The sequence below is a fragment of the Lithobates pipiens genome, unplaced genomic scaffold (assembly GCF_037356315.1).
Source record: "Lithobates pipiens isolate NorthernLeopardFrog02 unplaced genomic scaffold, aLitPip1_a1.2 Scaffold_13, whole genome shotgun sequence".
Classification (NCBI taxonomy): domain Eukaryota; kingdom Metazoa; phylum Chordata; class Amphibia; order Anura; family Ranidae; genus Lithobates; species Lithobates pipiens.
In genome coordinates this window covers 438,847,002-438,867,292 of record NW_027507718.1, presented here as the reverse complement: position 1 = coordinate 438,867,292, position 20,291 = coordinate 438,847,002, and positions in this window count along the sequence as shown.

The following is a 20,291-nucleotide window of genomic DNA, read 5'->3' as shown; positions in this document are numbered from 1 at the left end:
GTCCATGTGCTTTTCTTTACTGTTCTACAGTTTAAAATGCCAAGTTTACCTGGAATGGATATTCACTAATGGACAAAACTCAATTCCTGTAGGGTTGGCGACTCTCTTCCTTCGCCTTCATCTATCCATCTACACTTCCATCTTCTCCTTTGGTGTGTTGCACACCATACTCTTTCACCATGGATCATACCTTGAAAGGGCTAGAACCAATTGTAAACCAGGCTGATTCCAGGCCACCTAGGGAGATCCAGAGATTCTGCTAAACTGAACAATCTCAAGGGCTAACCAAAGGCTTAGCAGCTACCTCTGTTTTTCATACCTTCAAAACAGAAGGCAGGGTGCCTCTGCTTCCACCGACACAGCTAGATCCCACAGAGGGTGTCTGTGGTCAAGAGCCCACATCTCTCCCCAAATGTATTTCACACAAACGTTTAATGTAAGAGTTGAATGTATTTTTAAGGCTATCCGAATTTGGTGATTCAGAAGTTGATGTACACATTATACTGTATTTTTTCTATCTGGAAATCAATACAATACTTTGACATAAAATGACAAGTTTGAGGTTCGTGGACACAGGAATCATTCGTATTAAACATTGTTCGTTCAACCACTAATACAATGTTTTTGGCAGAGGCAGGTTAACTACATTTGTTCATGCCTATTTTGATTAAAATAAGTTTATTGCATTATTGTCTAGATGTGTTTGAAACTATAATGAAATGACAACTTGATTCAGAGTAAGGAGAGGACACTCAGCAACTGTTTACACATCGGGACACAGGAGCACTAGTGTGGCACACCATAACAACCTTGTTATGGTGTCCCACGCAGGAGCTCCAGTGGATACTAGAGGTTTCTCCATGTGTGAAAATTGCACAAAACGGGTAAGTATTCCAGATTTTGAAAGAGAAAAAATCATGTCTTCAGCTTGTAACTCCAAGCAATGTTTCATATTACTATTTCTAGCCTAAAATATCTGTCTGCTAAGTATACCTTTTTTATATTCACATAGGAGATAAAAGAATCGGGACATCTGAGGACCCCAGTAACCCCACACCTTTTGAAGAAAGGGAACTCAGGACACAACCCAAAAATGTGGATGCAGAGGTTCAAGAAGTTCTGGGTGAAGTGGTCAAAATGGTATCGGCAACAGGTCAGTGTCTGAGACCACAGCTACAGGTAATGGATGCTTGCATATTTATAATACATGGTGTGTGTTTTTATTTTTAGGTGATGTGGATGTTATGGAAGAAGAAACTCACTTCAGCGGTGCAAGTGCACAGGTACCCATTAGTGAAATCATGGTGTGCAATCGTAATTTTAAAAAGATGAAGCAAAATATCCATGATGTTCAAAAAAGACTGAGCAACATTATTGATATTTTAAGCAAAATCTAAAAATTTTTTTTTTAAAGTTGTTGTTATTGTTGTACGTGTTTTAAAAGTTTTAAATGAATTGCAAATCCAAATTTTGAAGATGCGCACAGTGTGTCAACATGTGCTTGCTCCCAACATGGGGGATCAATGGATGTGTTTCGGAAGTGCAACCCCTTCCTCTCACCTACTTTAGTTTGGAGGAAGGGGTTGCACCGACAAAACGCGTACATTGATATCCCATGATGGCAGATAGCACATGTTGACACACTGTGTTTTGTGGCTTTAGCAAAATATATGTAGGGAAAATACACACATTTCAGGCATGGGATCATGAGGGAAATCCAAATTTTGAGTCCCAATTTGTGTGCATCTTCAAAATGTGGCTTTTACAGGGGTGAGATCACCCCATCTGATGAAGGTAAAATCAACACAGTTTTGACATACTAATGTCTCATATGGTCTTCACTTTAGCAAAGTGTAACTTTGTAAGTTCCTTAGTTGGGGATGTGTATGTTATGTTTTTAAACATGCCTATTTAGCCCCAAAAAAGGCAAATTTATGTCAAACATACATGTTATACACCAAGATTTTGGTTTGATCCAAAACCGTTCATAACGCACATGTGAATGGGCTTGGAGTAAAACGTTTTATACTCAACAATTTGTGGCTTCTTTATTCAATGCTCAATACCAGTTTATTTTTTAAGTTGGTGTAGTTACAGTGACAACGGGGGTTATTTACTAAAGGCAAATCCATTGTGCACTTTCAGTGCACTTTCAAGTGCAAGTGGATTTGCCTTTAGTAAATAACCCCCACTGTGCTGTAAAATTTGCCAACATCAGGTCATTTTAGGGGCTCCAAGCAATTAATTCATGGAGTTGAAAAGGATGATTATGTTTATCATTAATGCATTACATACATTACCAACAGTAACATTGTGTTTGTGTAGCAGACCCACAGCACAACATAATAGAATGAAGAAGAGATTGTCACTTCATACGTCAAATAAGTTACATTTGCACTATTGAAGAAAATGGCCACAAATAAAAGGTCATTTGAGAACCTAGGAGACAGGTAAGAAACACAAACAGAAATTCAAATGAAATATGAGTTTAGTTTTTCAAAAAAGTTTAATAAACAGAATCCAGATTTTCTTGTAAATCAATTGCCCCCCTACCCACGAAGTACTCAGCATAGTTTTGCCGTACTTCGCAGGTGCTTTGGGCGGCAAGCCAGGATGGCCACTTTCAAGCGCCCTCATTGTTATTTGATCCGGTGAAAAGTCAGCCTCAGTCGCAACTGAGGCCACATAGTTGTGAAAAATGCAGCAGCTCAAGATAATGTGGTTTAGTTTGTATTCAGCCATGTTGCTGGCCATAAGGAAAAGCCAGAACTGGCTGACCATTATGCCAAAGGCATTCTTGACCACTCTTCTGGCACGGGCCAGCCAGTAATTAAAAACCCTGTGCTCCAGGGTCAGGGTCCTCATGGGGAATGGCCTCATCAGATGTTCCCCCAGTGCAAAGGCCTCATCCTCCACAAAAATTAACTTGAGGCCCACAACGTTATCCTCTGGAGGTGGCACCCCCAAGGTGCCATTTTGGAGATATCAGTAAATTTCTGTCTGGGTGGTCACTCCTCCATCAGACATATGGCCATTCTTTCCTACATCCAGATATAGGAATTCATAAGTCGCCGTCACCACCGCCAACATCACAATACTACTGAACCCCTTATAATTAAAGTAGTATGACCCAGAGTTGGACGTGCTTCCCATCGATCGCACTACCGCAATTGGGAAAGTCCCACTGCATGTGGAATTGGGAGGCCACAGTCTGCAATTCTTGTGCGATGGAAGGAAACTGTGGAGTCAAACAAGAAAAAAATATTACTTTTGAACATAACATTTCAAGCAGATTAGACACAAACATTCTTGGCCAACATAAGTATAACATTTATTGAAATTAGTATTTAAAGACAAAAGTATAAGGTCAACTTATCAGATTCCTCACACACTCTGATGTCCCATTGTAAAAATTTTAGGGTGGGGGGAGATGTTTATTGAGAGCTGAATGCATAAATAATGTGTGTTACTCTGGCCAGCCACTCCTTAATTACACTATTGGCAGCCCACTGAACAGGTAAGAAGTGTAATAATCCAAAAATATGAATACACACTGTACAAATTGAAGCACATTTTTACATTCTGCAATTACCATTATCAAAATAATAGGATATAAAACTTTAAACAGTACCATTTGAAAGTATTCAGGCAGGTACTTGGACTACATGCTTTGATGAATTCATTCATAAATATGCCCACAAAAAGAGGTAGGTATAGTGTGTATGGGTTTGGCAAAGTCAGCAGATAGAGTATTGGTATCTTTGTAACTGAGGGTTTCAAATGAGTTTTGGCCCCCAAAACAAGTCTCTTGCACTCAATAACATTTGGACACATTTTAGGGGGTGTTTAGGGTAAGCACTACAATGGAGCTGACAAAATACATTATTAAGTGACTAGGCTAGGTGTGTATGGGCCCAGAATAGCATGCTGGGGAGGTTAGTGAAGGCAAATATGCATGAAGGACAAAAGAGGAGCATTAAAAGCTTACAGCATGCATGAGGACAAAGAGGACATTCACAGCATATTACAATCATGGTAATTATGGAATGATCAAATAAATACAATACATTAGCAAACATTAAATACATAGAATGTGATGTTAAAGGATAAAACTTACCTTAATATAATCCTTCTGCAGGACCTGAATGATTGCAGAACAGGTCTCTGGAATAATGATTCCCAGAGCCTAGGGGGAGATCTCAGTCATGAACTTCAGGTCCTGGAGACTTCTCCCCATCACCAAGTACCGCATGGTGGCGATGAGCCTTTGCTCGGGAGCGAGGGCTTGCCGCATGCAGGTGTCCTGCTTTGTAATATAAAGGGCCAGCAAAGCCAAGAGACCGTAAAAGACGGGGTCCGTCATCCGGAGATAATTCCTAAAATCATCAGGATTATTCTCCTAGAGCTCCCGCAAAAAAGGCATATGACAGAATTAGTACCGATTAAGCCATTTTGCTGGTCAAAGTCCAGACCACTTTTTGCGATTCGGCACTGCGTTACTTTAACTGACAATTGCGTGGTCATGCGACGTGGCTCCCAAACAAAATTGACATCCTTTTTTTCCCACAAATAGAGATTTCTTTTGGTGGTATTTGATCACCCCTGCGGTTTTTATTTTTTGTGCTATAAACAAAAATAGAGCGCCAATTTTGAAAATAATGCATTCTTTTTTACTTTTTGTTATAATAAATATCCCCCAAAAATATCTAAAAAAAATTTTTCCCTCAGTTTAGGCCGATACGTATCCTTCTACATATTTTTGGTAAAAAAAATCGCAATAAGCGATTATTGATTGGTTTGCGCAAAAGTTCTAGTGTTTACAAAATAGGGTATAGTTTTATGGCATTTTTATTAATAATTTTTTTTTTTACTAGTAATGGCGGCGATCAGAGATTTTTATTGTGACTGCGACATTGTGGCGGACACATCGGACATTTTTTACACGTTTTTGGGACCATTGTCATTTATACAGCAATCACTGTTATATAAATGCAGTGATTCCTGTGTAAATGACACTGGCAGTGAAGGGGTTAACCAGTGGGTGGCAGTGTAGGGGTTAAGTGTTCCTAGGGGTGTGTTACTAACTGTGGGGGGCTGGGCTTTAATTTAGTGAACACTGATCTTTTCTCCAATCACATGGAGCAGAGATCAGCGTCACTAGTTGCTAGGCAGAATGAGGAAATGCTGTTTACAACAGCATTTCCTCGTTCAGCCACCCCGTGAGACGATCGCGGGTATGCCCGCGGCAATCGAGTCTCCGGGACCCGCGACCAGACTCAGGGGGGTCCCGACCAGCACACGAGCACGCCGCCGCCGGCGCGCTCGCGATGGCAGGGAGGCATTAACGATTGGACGTACCTGTACGCCAACATGCCTGCTCGTGCCATTCTGCTGACGTACACCGGTGTGCGCTGGTCGGGAACTGGTTAAGCAACCAATTCTTGGTCCAAGAACTCCTCCTTCCCCTGTTCATGGACTGGACTTGGGTCAAAGCAATCACTCCAACACCAAGCCCAACAACAGCATGAACTCTACGACGGGTATGTAACCGCAACATGGCTAATAAACGAATGGCTGCTCAGAATGAACTGACAGAACGCACTGAAAATCAGAAAGAACCTGACAAGAACGAGCTGAAAATCAGAAACGACCAGACAAGAACGCACTGAAAATCGGAAGCAAACTATAAATAGAACACACTAAAAGACAGACACGAACCGACAAGCACAACCTGAAAATCAGAAACGAACTGAAAAGCGCGAATCATCTCTTACCAAACTTCTACTAACACGAGATAAACACGAGATTAGCAGAAGGAGCCCAAAGGGTGGCACACTAGCTATTGAACTTCCTTTTTATCAGCCATCGTACGTCTTGTACATCACTACATTCATAATTGTTGGCCAACATTTGTGTGACCGTGTGTATGCAAGACAAGTTGGAGCAAACACCCTTTGAACAAAAATACACGGTTTTGTTGTCGTGCGTATGGGGCATTCTCCACACACAGCATTTTTGCTTTTAGGCCAAAAAATTCTATTTTTGGTCTCATCTTACCAGAGCACCTTCTTCCACGTTTGCCGTGTTCCCCACATGGCTTCTCACAAACTGCAAACACTACTTCTTATGGCTTTCTTTCAACAATGGCTTTTTTCTTGCCACTCTTCCATAAAGGCCAGATTTGTGGCGTGCATGACTAAAAGTTGTCCTGTGGACAGATTCTCTCACCTGAGCTGTGATCTTTGCAGCTCCTCCAGAGTTACCATGGGCCTCTTGGCTGCTTCTCTGATTAATGCTCTCCTTCCACTCACATTTGGAAAATCTTGTGCAATGCCTGATTATATTAAACTGCTAATAGAGAGCTCTCCTCCTCACCGCGCTTCCGGGGATACGAGCCATCGGAAAGTAATGTCACCAGCTCCTCCCAACGTGTTGCATCACAGGCTCGTGACTTTCTTAAGGGATTTCCAGGCATATAACTGGGCATTGTACAAGATTTTCCAAATGTGAGTGGAATGTTTTATGTTTAAATAAACAAGCATTGTTTTTACAATCTTGCGCGATGATGCCTTTTCGTTTGCGTTGAGCATTTAAGCCTACGGAGTGGATTCCAAGGTATGCAGAGAAGAATACACAGGATCCATTTTATATCAGTGGATGGTTCATTCCAATGTGATTGATCTCTTACTTACATCACAAAAGCATGACTTGACCCAAGGGGGTCTATCGATGAGGTGAGCAGGCATTGCATATACAGGTGGTGGTGATAACCTATTTTTTAAATTACACACTTTTATTATGAATATGTGGCATGAATTTTAGAGTGAACTATTTTACGACTGTCACAGAAGAATTTGCCTAATGATTTTGTATGTAGGTGGACTGTTCTATACATATTTTTATATATATTTTCTTTATATATATTTTTCACAATTATATCATTATTTCAAATATTTGATGTCCTTTATATGGTATCATTCACTTACACAATACTATATGTGTTTTTTGGTGTATGTCATTGATTCACAATGTTTTAGGATTAGAGGCATATTATTTTTACCACATTATTATTACTGGTGCTAGATCCCTATTGAATATTTGCAGCTGTTCCACATATCACTACGTAGCGCTGTGATTGTTTACCAGGTAATGTTATATAGTAAGACAACGCTATTAGGTTGGTATTTGGTTCCCTCTAATGGTATACACTGTGAAAGAGACTTGTTTATATTTCACATAAGAACATGGAACAAGGCCTATACAGGAAGTGACTTAATTATTCTATGAAAGGACTCAATTACCCACAGCGCTTCATTCACCTGAACCCTGGGGACTGAACTGCATGCTGGGTAGGGTATAAAAAGGGAAGGTGTGGCCTGGTTAGCTCTTCTCCTGGGGATGCGTGGCCTGCCTGCAGGGACCTGTGTGGAAACGTCTGGAAGAGCGCGGCCTGTTTGGCACCGAATGGATGAAGTGAGTGCCACTGGAGAGAAGCTGGACACGGCCTGCTTACTGAGAGCGTGGTCATGTCGGAGGATCCAGAACACCCGACAGAGCAAACAGAGGGTTCCAGCCATCTTGCGGGTGTGCAGTGTGACGGTGCTGGCTGGCGGCAGGACTGAGATCATCGGATCAGAGGCATCCAATTGTTCAGGCCTGGTGTGTCGAGAGGGCTGTTGCCCATAATTTATATAAAGCACTTAACACACTATAGACTAGTCCCTACAGTGCAGCTGAGACCTGTAGTCTCACGGAACAGTTCCTTCCAATTAGACTGTGTTCAATCAGGCCTCGAAGCCTGTACTTTATTAGGAACTGACTGACGTTTGGGGTACATTCTCAAGAAAAGGAGGTTATACGTGCATTGCAATAATTGAAGTTGCTGTTGTTCACTATTTTACGTTACATTACAATCCGCAAACCCTATGGAATACAAATACTGCAATATAATGGCTAGCTGAAGGCAGAAGACAAGAGACTATACCATTCATTGTAAGGCCTTACAGTGTTGCTGCTACATACAAAGGATTGCATTTCACCACAGGGAGAGCTCTTAACTAATTACGTTGTGTTACATTGTTTGTTAGCACTGTATAGTGTATTGTGGGTTTTAAAGTGTCTGCACGGCCGTTGCTGGAAGTGGGATGGTGCTCAGTGTCAAGGCATTACCACCTGAGCATTTGTCCCACTTGGAGATGCGTCCGCATACGTAAGTTGTTTAGAGTGTGTTTATATTAACCTTTGACAATATCTTCACTGTACTTATTTGTTGTATGACTAAATCAGTGTGATCTTTTACTGTGAGCATGGAACACGAGGTGTCAGAGGGAAGGGTAGTCCTGAGTGTCCGGGATAGCCAGTGGGAAATAGAACAACTCAGTCGTCCCCATGGGGGTACAGCTACAACTATAATACCCAAAACAATAATTTTTACATAGCAGCGCTTGGGTAATTTTACTATACGGTCAATTTTATCACATTTGTTTCTTTTACATATGGCACAATTATGTGATATATGGATGAATTAAACTGCATATTTGCTGTTCCATGGTATTTTTAATGGGGCACTTGTTATTGCTACACTTTCTTATTTGGTTGGCTTATATTTAACTCTGTGTTTGAGCACTGAATTGTTTTTACTTTTACTGAATTTAATTGCATAGTTGCTAATTGCTGTTTCACATTATTTAACCACTTCCCACCCACCGTACAGGAAAATGACAGCAGGTGGGATGTACTCTCGTTCTGGGACAACATTATATCGCGTGATCAGGGCCACACCCTGTTCCTAGGACGCAGCATGACCCCGATCTTGGTAAAGAGACGATGAAGTGATTCTTTGCCCATGTGTTCGGCTGTGTCCAACCACAGCTGCTCACATGTAAACAAGGAAGTGCCATTTATCGGCTCTTCTCGCCTTACACTGACAGAGTGTGAGGCGAGTACAGCCGATCAGTGGCATCTCCTCATAGGGGAGACAAATACAGGTAATCAGGGCACTGATCATCGGTGCCCTGATTACAGTACAGCCCCATCTGTGCCCATCAGTGACACCAATTAGTGCCCATCAGTGACACCAATCAGTGCCTGTTAATGCTGCCAGTCAGTGCTACCTTTCAGTGCACATCAGTGCTGCCCATCAATGCTGCCCATCAGTGCTGCCTATCCATGCCCACCAGTGCCAACTATCGGTGCTCATCAGTGCCAGCTATCCTTCCCCCCTCAGTGCAGCATATTAGTGCCTCCTCATCAGTGCCACCTTATCAGTGCCCTTCAGAGCACCCTCAGGGGTGCCAATAAGGGCCGCCTCATCATCACCTATCAGTGCCACCTCATCAGTGCCAGCTATCAGTGCCCATCAGTGCAGCATATTAGTGCCTCCTCATCACTGCCACCCAATCAGTGCCCTTCAGTGCTCCCTCAGGGGTGCCCATAAGGGCTGCCTCATCAGCGCCCATCGGTACGGCCTCATCAGTGCACATCAGTGAAGGAGAAAAATTACTTAATTACAAAATTTACTGACAGAAACTAAGAAAAAAATTTTTACTTTTTTCAAAATTTTTGGCCTTTTTTCTTTTTTTTTAGCAAAAAATAAAAAACCCAGCAGTGAAATAACTACCACCAAAAGAAAGTTTGTGTGAAAAAAATTATAAAAATGTAATTTGGGTACAGTGCTGCATGACCACGCAATTGTCATTCAAATTGTGACAGCGCTGAAAGCTGATAATTGGCCAGGGCAGAAAGGGGGTAAAAGTGCCCGGTTGCCCAGTGGTTAAAGGGACACTTATCATTACTACACTTTTTAATTTTTCAGCTGATCTGCACTGCAGTAGTTTTCCTTTTATTTTTGTTTTACAGATAATAACATGCATAAAATATGTTGTACATGGTATGCTATTGGAATATTTTCCATCAAATGAATGATCTCACGATAGAAGAGGAGGTGAAAACCTGCAATGGAATCACCACTTGTGTTGACAACTGTTCAAGAGTGGAATTCTACTCCCAATGGAGAGATTTCTTCTCATTTCATTTTGTGACTTTGGGGTAAGAAGTAAGGAAAACCAAATGGAACATTAAAAAAAAATAAATAAATAAATAAATAAATCATTAAACTGAATTGGGGTTTTCTGGCTTTAGTTATGCTAAAAGAAAAGTGTACCACAACTGTGGGCATCACAAGTACTAGTACATACCAAGAACTAGATTAGAGCTATAACCAGCTCAATGCAACATCCCAAGATAAAGCTTAAATCAGGCTACTTAGGCATACTGGAGCAGTGCATTTTTTGATTGGAGGTATGTAAATATATGAATTGATTGGGATTGTGTGTAGATTCATTGCTTAAGCAATGTCTCAATTAATTGAATGAGGTAGTATATGTTCTAATTGATAGGCTGAAGGTATGTATCCACTGATTAAGTGGAGTGATCTAGATAGTAATTAATTGGTGGATCCATGCATTTATCAGTTAACTGAAGCAATTACCTAGAGTAGGGCAAAATGTAATCAAATAGATAAGTGTATATATTAATTAATTGTGCAGCACATGTACTAATTAGTAGGCTTAATTAGATACATGTGCTGCACAATAGATAATTGTCTGCTTACACCAGCAACATTGCTTCCCAATAACAAATACATGCAGTTTGCACTAGCTGCAAACACTTAAGCCTCGTACGCACAATTGGATTTTCCACAGACAAAGCTTCAGACTTTTGTCCGAAGGGCATGTGGTGGGAACTTGTCTTGCATACAAACGGTACACAATTGTCAGCCAACAAACACGTATGTAGTGACGTACTATGTGGAATTTCAGCTCTTGAACTCCACCCTTTGGACACCTTCTGCTAATGTCGTGTTTGGTGAGCATTGATTCCGAACATGTGTGTTTGTACTTTGGAGTTTTGTGTGATGGACTTGTGTACACATGATAGGAAAATCTGACAACAGACCATTGTCCGCCGAAAACTTACTAGCCTGTCATCCAACATTTGTTGGCAAAAAGTTGGACAACAATTGTCTAATGGCGTGTACTAATGGTTGGATTTTAGGCAAACAGTCTGTCATCACACAATTCCCGCACGAAAATCGGATCGCGTGTGTATGAGGCTTTAGGCTAATGTCACCAAAGCACAACCCTGCCTAGTATATGCTGCTTGCTTGCTGCAACACTGCAGAATCTCAATTACTAGCAAGAGCACAGTGACTTCCCAGTCTTAATTTACATGATGGAGAATGCAGTTGGAGGAGCACTTGCCGACCACCTCATGTATGAGTATGGCGGCAGAGTGGCTCTCCTGTGATATATCATGTACCTAGTATGTGATCCAGCACTCCCGAGCAGGGGCCACGCACACCTGCTGTGTTGTGATTAGGCACAACACAAGCCGATCAGTGGGTGCCGGCCAGTGGATGACCACCGTCACCTCCTGATCGGCGAGGAGGAAGATGGGCCAGTGCTCTGTCAGTGTAAACAATACAGAGCTCTGTCCTGTCAGGAGGGATGTGCTGGTTTTTGTTTCCTTGCATAGCAAGGAATAAAAATTAGCACTTCCCAAACAATCTTTACAAAATTCACTACCCTTTAAGTGGGTAGATCATAGCCTCCCATATCTAGGTGTGCAGTTTACTCCTAACCCCTCCGATTTATTTGCAGATAATTACCCAGCTCTATTAAAAAATATTACAAGGTCGTTATCTAATTGGTCATCAATGCCGATATCATGGTTTGGGAAAATCAATATCATAAAAATGTCTGTTCTTCAGAAATTTTTATATTTATTCAGAACTCTCCCGATTCATATTCCTGCATATTCTCTTAGGCTGATTCAACAAAAAACAAAATTTACTTGGGGGAAAATAAAACCCAGACTTCACAAAAAAACACTTGTTCTCCCCAAAGCTTTGGGTGGTTTGGGATTCCCAGACTTTAACATATATTATAAGGCAGCTCAATTATCTCAATTAACAAAATATCACTCTTCTACAGAGATTCCTTTATGGGTCCTCATTGAAGCTGTAGACTGTGATCCTCTTCCTATAAACAATATATTATGGTTACAACCTGCGGATCGTAAGTCTATAAATAACCCCATTTCTAAGCACTCTCTATCTATATGGGATAGGTATAGAAATTCATATGGTCTGCAATCTCCACAAAATCCGCTATTATCTTTCCACAAGAATCCGACTTTTTACCCAGCCTGGAAATATCCCAAAACCTTTAAAGCTTGGTCTAAAGCTGGTATCACTTGTCTATATAATTTAACTTCAACTACATCAATAAAATCTTTTACAGATCTATGTGAATTATATAAGCTTCCACAATCAGAAATATAGAGATATCTCCAAATCAAAGATTTTTATACTCCTCTTCTCAATTTAAATGTAAACTTACATAATATTTCTCAATTTGAAAGATTTTGTCTCAAGGAACCACATGCTAAAGGTCGTATTACATCATTGTATACACAATTGATATCTAATTCTAATACTGTTATATCTAAATATGTGGCCAAGTGGGAAAAAGATTTGGATTGTACGATCGATTCTAGGTCTTGGTCCAACATATGGTCTTTCACAAAATCTTCCTCTATAAATATATTGGCGTCTGAATCATCATATAAAGTTCTCACACGCTGGTATTTGGTTCCTGCGAGAATCGCCAAATTCTCAAAAGACAACACTGGCCTCTGCTTTCGTGGCTGTCCAGAAAAAGGTACCTATATACATACCTGGTGGCATTGCCCAATTGTACAATCATTTTGGAAAAAGATCTTTCTGATAATTACAAAATTTTTTGATCGTCCAATTTTTCCAGACCCAATTATAGCTCTCCTTAATTTAAAACCAGCCTTTCTGAATCAGAAACAATTCAAATTAGTTCTTACACTCCTGATAGCCGCAAAGCAGACTATAGCCAATGCGTGGAAAACAGATGTGGTGAATATTGCAGAAACCAAACGTAGAATGAATCAATCTTTCATCCATGCTAAAATGGAAGCTATAGATAAAAACCAGATGACAAAGTTTGATATCATATGGAAACCCTGGATTAAATATTATACGTCAGATAATATTGACAACCGAGTTTTATTGTTATGGTGATTAAGATTTTTTATAGAATTACAACATTAGATGATATATAAAACCTCCTCCGGAGAATTATTCCCTCCCCTTCCCCTCCTATATACCTTTTATGTTCTTCCCTTACTATATAATACTTACTATAAACATACTTTAGAAGTTATGGTCAAAACTTTAAAATCATATATTTTCTTTTAGACATATTTATATTTTCTTGGGATTAAAATGTTTAAAACTCAGCTATAAGAATGTTTTCAAATTCTAAAATATATAAAGGCCATTTATTGTCATTCCCACGAGAATATCTTGAAATTCTTCTTTGCTTTGTATCATCCGTACTTCAATATGTCTACTTTTTATTTCTGGTATCACATAATTTGTCTTATATTCTGTACATGTAATTTATTTTAACATAAAATAAAAAAATTTGAACGAGAAAAATTAGCACTTCCCTTATTAAAAACACCTGACAGTACACACATAAACACTGTTAGGCACACATTTAACCCTTTGATTGTCCTAGATGTTAACCCCTTCCCAGCCAGTGTCATTAGTACAGTGACAGATATTTTTAGCACTGATCACTGTATTAATTTCACTGGTTCACACAAAGTTAGATTAGGCTCACTTCTGCATAGAAACCAATCAGCTTCTAAACTCACTTGTTCAATTTAGTTTTGGTAATAAAACCTGGAAGCTGATTGCTTTCTGTGCAGAAGTGAGACTCATTTTGCACTCTCCAGCTTTAGTAAATAAACCCCTGTGTGTCAGTAATGCCCCGTACACACGACCGGACTTTTCAACATCAAAAGTCTGACGGAATGATTCCGGCAGACTATTCGATCGTGTGTGGGCTGCAACGGACTTTTGATTCGCAAAAGTCTGACAGACTTTAGAAATGGAACATGCTTCAAATTTTTCCGCCAGAACTCTGCCGGACCCAGAAATCCGCTCGTGTGTGTGCTAGTCTGATGGACTAAAACCGACGCTAGGGCAGCTATTGGCTACTGGCTATGAACTTCCTTATTCTAGTCCAGTCATACGTCATCACGTTCGAATCCGTCGGACTTTGGTGTGATTGTGTGTGGCCAAGTCCGTTCATTCGGAAAGTCCGTCAGAACTCTGTCAGAACTCCGTCAGAACTCCGTCGAAAGTCTGCCGGACTTAAGTCCTGTTGTGTGTACGCGGCATTAGTGTCAGACTGCCCACATCACTATCACAGTCCCGCTATATGTCGCTGATCTCCACCATTACTAGTGTAGTGCTACCCCCGCAGAAGCCTCTGGTGAATGAAGGTATCTCCCACTCTGCACAGCCAGGCACACAGAATTTTCTACAGCATTTTGGAGTCAAGAAAAGTCCTTGCAGCTTTATTTTTGTATTTTAGTAGGGGTGTTGAACTTGGATAGGAATTAGGGTATTATGGGATGCCCACTTGATCAAAGTAGCAGAACTCTTCAGGGAAACAATAATATACAGTCCGTATATACACTTCTCCTTCTACCTCAAGCACAATCTTGCTTGTAGAACAACAACTCCCAGGACCAGCTGGCACTGTCTGGATGATCTAGCAAAGGCTCAGTTAGATTGGTAGAAAATGTCCTTTACATGCAGGGACCACAGGCCCCTTTTGTAGTGTAGCAAAAAGTGCCTAGCTGTCCTCCTGTGGCTAATGATCCCAGTCCCAACTCTTCAGGCACTGCCAGCCCAACTGCCAACTGCCCCTCTCACTAGCCCTCCTGGCTAAGACTCCACAGTCCTCCCAGACTGACTCTGCATTCATCCCAGACTGCTTGCACCCTGTTCCTTTAGGCATGCCGCTCAGTCCTCTGACTGTAATGCTCACCCGCCCTCCTGGCCGTCTTCCTCCCTGGAGATTTGCCTGCCAGTATTCTCCTGCTGTCCTCTCCTTGCTCCTGTGCCTCCTGGTCAGGATCCCCCTGTGTGTCATGAAGAGGGTCCCTTTCACACCCAAGCCTAGGCCCAGACTAGGGAGCAACCCTTAAGGGCCTAGAAAGCCTAACACTCCATCTCCAGCTTTCACCCAAACTCCACAGCCCCAGCTGGGCTGACCCAGAGTTTTTCAGGGGGCCTGTCCCCTACCAACCCATCTGTTGGGGATTGGTCAGGGCACTCAGAATACTCCAGGAAGCTCCTCCTCTCCTCCACTCCCATTCCTCTAGAATCTTCTATAAGTTTCTAATGGTAGGGGGAGGCCTCATAGATGCTGCCTGTGAGTCATCCAGCCCTCCCTGAGTCACTCAAACCCTGACCCAGAAAAACACACAGCCTGAACAATTTAAATACACTAACCAACAATACTATTCTAGCACAGTAGAGGGTGCTAAACTAGTAAACAAAAAAAAAATTCTAGTATACAGTAAGACCTTGGATTCTGAGTAACTTGGTCTGAGAGTGTTTTACAAAACAAGCAACTTTTAACTTGATAAACGAGCGAGGTCTTGCAATATGAGTAGTGTCACGTCACAACTGAGTATATAAGAAAAGAGCAGTGCCTCTATGTGTAGCAATATTGGTAACATTTAATGAAGGTACAACATTTAGGCTCGGTTCACTCTGCTGTGACTTGGGATGTGACTTGTGAGACTCCAAGTCGCGTGACATGTGGAATCTCATTTTATTCAATGAGAGCTGTCTTAATTAACACTACTGAAGTCGCTGGAACTTTAGAAAAGGTTCATGTACTACTTCAAGGTGACTTCTGTCCGACTTGTGCCCATAAACTTTTAATGGAAGTTGCCTCCAAGTTGGATCCTCATCATAATTGATGTGATTCGGATCCAACATGACAGGAAGTTTACCCAGGCTTTCCCTGAAGTTGCCTCAAAGTTGCCTTGAGATCACATTGCTATAATCTTCTTATATGGACTATAGGCTGAAGGACTTATGAATAAATGGTTGCGGAACGAATCATCTGAGTTTCCATCACTTTTGGATTCTAAGCACGTTTCTGGAAGGAATTATGCTTGCAATCCAAGGTTTTACTTTATACTGTATACCACAGTTTGTAGACGCTCTAACGTTCACGCAAACCAATCAATATACAGTATCTCACAAAAGTGAGTACACCCCTCACATTTTTGTAAATATTTTATTATATATTTTCATGTGACAATACTGAAGAAATGAAAATAACTCAACACACAGCCATTAATGTCCAAACCACTGGCAACAAGTGAGTACACCCCTAAGTGAAAATGTCCAAATCTGGCCCAAAGTGTCAAAATTTTGTGTGGCCAGCATTATTTTCCAGCACTGCCTTAACCCTCTTTGGCATGGAGTTCACCAGAGCTTCACAGGTTGTCACTGGAGTCCCCTTCCACTCCTCCATGACGACATCACAGAGCTGGTGGATGTTAGAGACCTTGCGTTCCTCCTCCTTCTGTCTGAGGCTGCCCCACAGATGCTCAATAGGGTTTAGGTCTGGAGACATGCTTGGCCAGTCCATCACCTTTACCCTCAGCTTCTTTAGCAAGGCAGTGGTCATATTGGAGGTGTGTTTGGGGTCGTTATCATGTTGGAATACTGCCCTGTGGCCCAGTCTCCGAAGGGAGGGGGTCATGCTCAGCTTCAGTATGTCACAGTACATGCTGGCATTCATGGTTCCCTCAATGAACTATAGCTTCCCAGTGTCGGCAGCACTCATGCAGCCCCAGACCATGACACTCCCACCACCATGCTCGACTGTAGACAAGACACGCTTGTCTTTGTACTCCTCACCTGGTTGCCGCCACACATGGTTAACACCATTTGAACCAAATAGGTTTATCTTGGTCTCATCAGACCATAGGACATGGTTCCAGTAATCCATGTTCTTAGTCTACTTGTCTTCAGCGATCTGTTTGCAGGCTTTCTTGTGCATCTTGTGCCTCTTGTGCATCATCTTTAGAAGAGGCTTCCTTCTGGGACGACAGCCATGCAGTCTTTGGTTGACCATGGTGAGGCCCGTTCTGAGTGGAACCTGACCTGGTAAACCTCTGTATGGTCTTGGCCACCATGCTGCAGCTCAGTTTCAGGTCTTGGAAATCTTCTTCTAGCCTAGGTCATCTTTATGTAGAGCAACAATATTTTTTTTCAGATCTCCAAAGAGTTCTTTGCCATGAGGTTCCATGTTGAACTTCCAGTGACCAGTATGAGAGAGTGAGAGCGATAACACCAAATTTAACAAACCTTCTCCCCATTCGCACCTGAGACCTTGTAACACTAATGAGTCACATGACACTGGAGAGGGAAAATGGCTAATTGGGCCCAATTCTGACATTTTCAGTTAGGGGTGTACTCACTTTTGTTGCCAGCAGTTTAGAAATTATTGGCTGTCTGTTGAGTTATTTTGAGGCGACAGTAAATTGACATTGTTATACAAGCTGTACACTTACTACTTTATATTGTAGCATTATTTCTTCAGTGTTGTCACATGAAAATATATAATAAAATATTTACAAAAATGTGAGGGGTGTATTCACTTTTGTCAGATACTGTACTTATTGGCTTTTTTTTAACCAAAAATATGTAGCAGAATACATATTGGCCTAAATGTATGAAGAAATGTGATTGCTTCCATTTTTTACTGGATATGTTTTTTAGCAGAAAGTAAAAAATATCATTTTTTCTTTCATTTGTTTCATTTTTTTTATATTTGTTTTCTAGGGCAAAAAAAAAGGGAAAAAAAACACCCAGAGGTGATCAAAATACCACCAAAAGAAAGCTCTATTTGTGGGGAAAAAATATATAAATTTCATTAGTCTATAGCATTGCATAACTGTGCAATTGTCATTTAAAGTAACGCAGTGTCAAAAAGCCTGTAAATGAAGGGGGTAAATCTTCCAGAGGGCAAGTGGATAATATATAAAGTGGTTGGATACACCCATAACTCCCAGGTGGACAGGGCCAGAGCTGTAATTAATGGCAGGTAAAGTATATCTTGCTGTATGAGTATCCATGACCCATACAAATCAGAGGCTGACTAATGGTGCCAATACACTAGGCGAAAAATTGTTTGAAAATCTGTAATTTGAACAATTCCTTTGCTTATTTGTTAAAAATCGGTTGTGATGTTTTTGAGCCAAAATATTAAAGGAAAAGTTTGGAGAACTTCTGCCGAACAAACGATAAATTGAAAGGTTAATGTGTTTCTTGCATAAACATATTTTTCAACAGGTGTATGGCTAGCATTAGTCCAACATGCTCAATCTTATTACTTGGGTATATTGGACCTTTAAGCATTTCTCTTGTTCCAAGGCCCTCGGATACTAAAGAAGAGCCAGACAAATAAAAATGTATTGTATAGGATAAAACATTTTATAACTTAAACAGTATAATTAATTTATTAAAATTTATGAAATTGCACATTGAATTTGAGCAAAGGAGAAATTTTTAATTGGAAATTACATTTGAAATCCTTTCCATAATTCCATTACTATATCAAAGCAACGTTATCTTCTTTATAGAACTTATTAGCACATGCTTATCATCACTCATACAGAAATACTACAAGCTCCATTGTTTGTATTGACGTAGGAGACTGCGGAATGTTTAACATCGACAGCGCCAAGCTTGTCTGAATGAGCTTTGTGAAATAAATCACTATTCCTAATGACGTTGGTTGAGGAACCTCCAGGTGCCAGAAACGTAGGCTATTTTTACTTGTAGTGTAACCTAAAACGCTACAGCGTCTTTCTTTTTCAAACAGTCTTAGGTCAGCACATGTCCAGGTGGCTGCAATCTATAAGAAGGTGGAGAGTTACCAGAGCCAGCTGTTCAGGGACCTTCTCAATTTGTATTCTTGTTGAAAACTGTTATATCTTTAGAAAAGCTATGGTAGCAGGTGTCTGGTTGGCTGACGGGGAGAGATTGTTTGTGTTGTGATCAATGCTGACCCAAGCTGGCACTTGGAAGACAATTTTTCACAAAAAAAAAGAAAGCATTAATCCAGACAAATCCTATAATAAAACAATTTCTAAACTTTAAAATTTTCATACTGTATTATTGTATGAAAGTATTTAAATAAAAAAAATAGTAAATCCTGAACTATAAAACCCAAAAAGTCAGGACTATACCGTGCTTCCTACAGTTTATAGAAAAACAAAAAATGAATACTAGCGCGGGAAAGGTGCACATAGGTAGGGCACTACACTCAACAATGGAAAATCATATACGGACTAGCTGAACGTTGCTGGGGAAATTTGGTATCCTTCACTTTATAGACATGTGCGATTAGTTTCGTACGACACTCAAATTCGTACGAATTTCCCTAAATGCGTACATTCGGGAGGATCCGAAATACGACTTGCCATACATCCGAATTTTGTACGAAATACAAACTTTTGTTTACGAATCCCCAGGAGGAAGTCAGCACAGCACAGGGATGGTGGGAGTCCCTCATCTAACGAAAATTCATATTTCGGATAGGAAATTCGTCAACGGAATTTCGTATTTCGGATAAAAACCAAACTTCCATCAACATCGACTGTCATATTGAGGTATATTTTTTGCCTTTAAATTCATCGTAAAGAACGTGCGTACAAGTTAACGAACCTATCGACAATTCGTATTTTGTACATAATACAATTAATTTTCGGACACGAAATACGAAGTACGAATTCGTTCTAATATGAACCATAATGGAATGGAACGAAACAAATTTATTGACGGCGCCCATGTCTAACACTTTATAGATATAATTTAAAGTGTTTCTGTTAGTATAAAGCTGCCAACAAAAATTTTGGGCACCAAAAGCTGTCAACACATAACCTGCAGCAAGTTACAGGACACTACCCTTACAGCAAAATAAACTTTTGTTCCATCCAAATAGCCATTCTAAAAGGAAAAGCTCCTATTCTGTTGAAATTTTCTGTTAACTTCTGCCTCTCCCTCTTATGCTCATTGATATGATGGCTGCCTTACTGGCCAATAGGAATGTCCAGGAGGCAGGAAGGGAAACCAGCACAAGTAAGTGCCAGAACTTTGCTCATCAGAACACCCCAGTGTTTGGGCAGGGGGGAAGGGCTTGGAGACTTGTGACTACCTTAACTGTAGGAGTGTACAATTTATATCCGACATCAGTTTTGTTTCCTGATAGATTTTCTTCAAATAAATGTAATTTTACTGGGTAGTATTACTATTGTAAGCTAGAAGGCATACAGGGCAAAAGTTTAAAGTGATAGTCAGTGTCTTTTGGTCC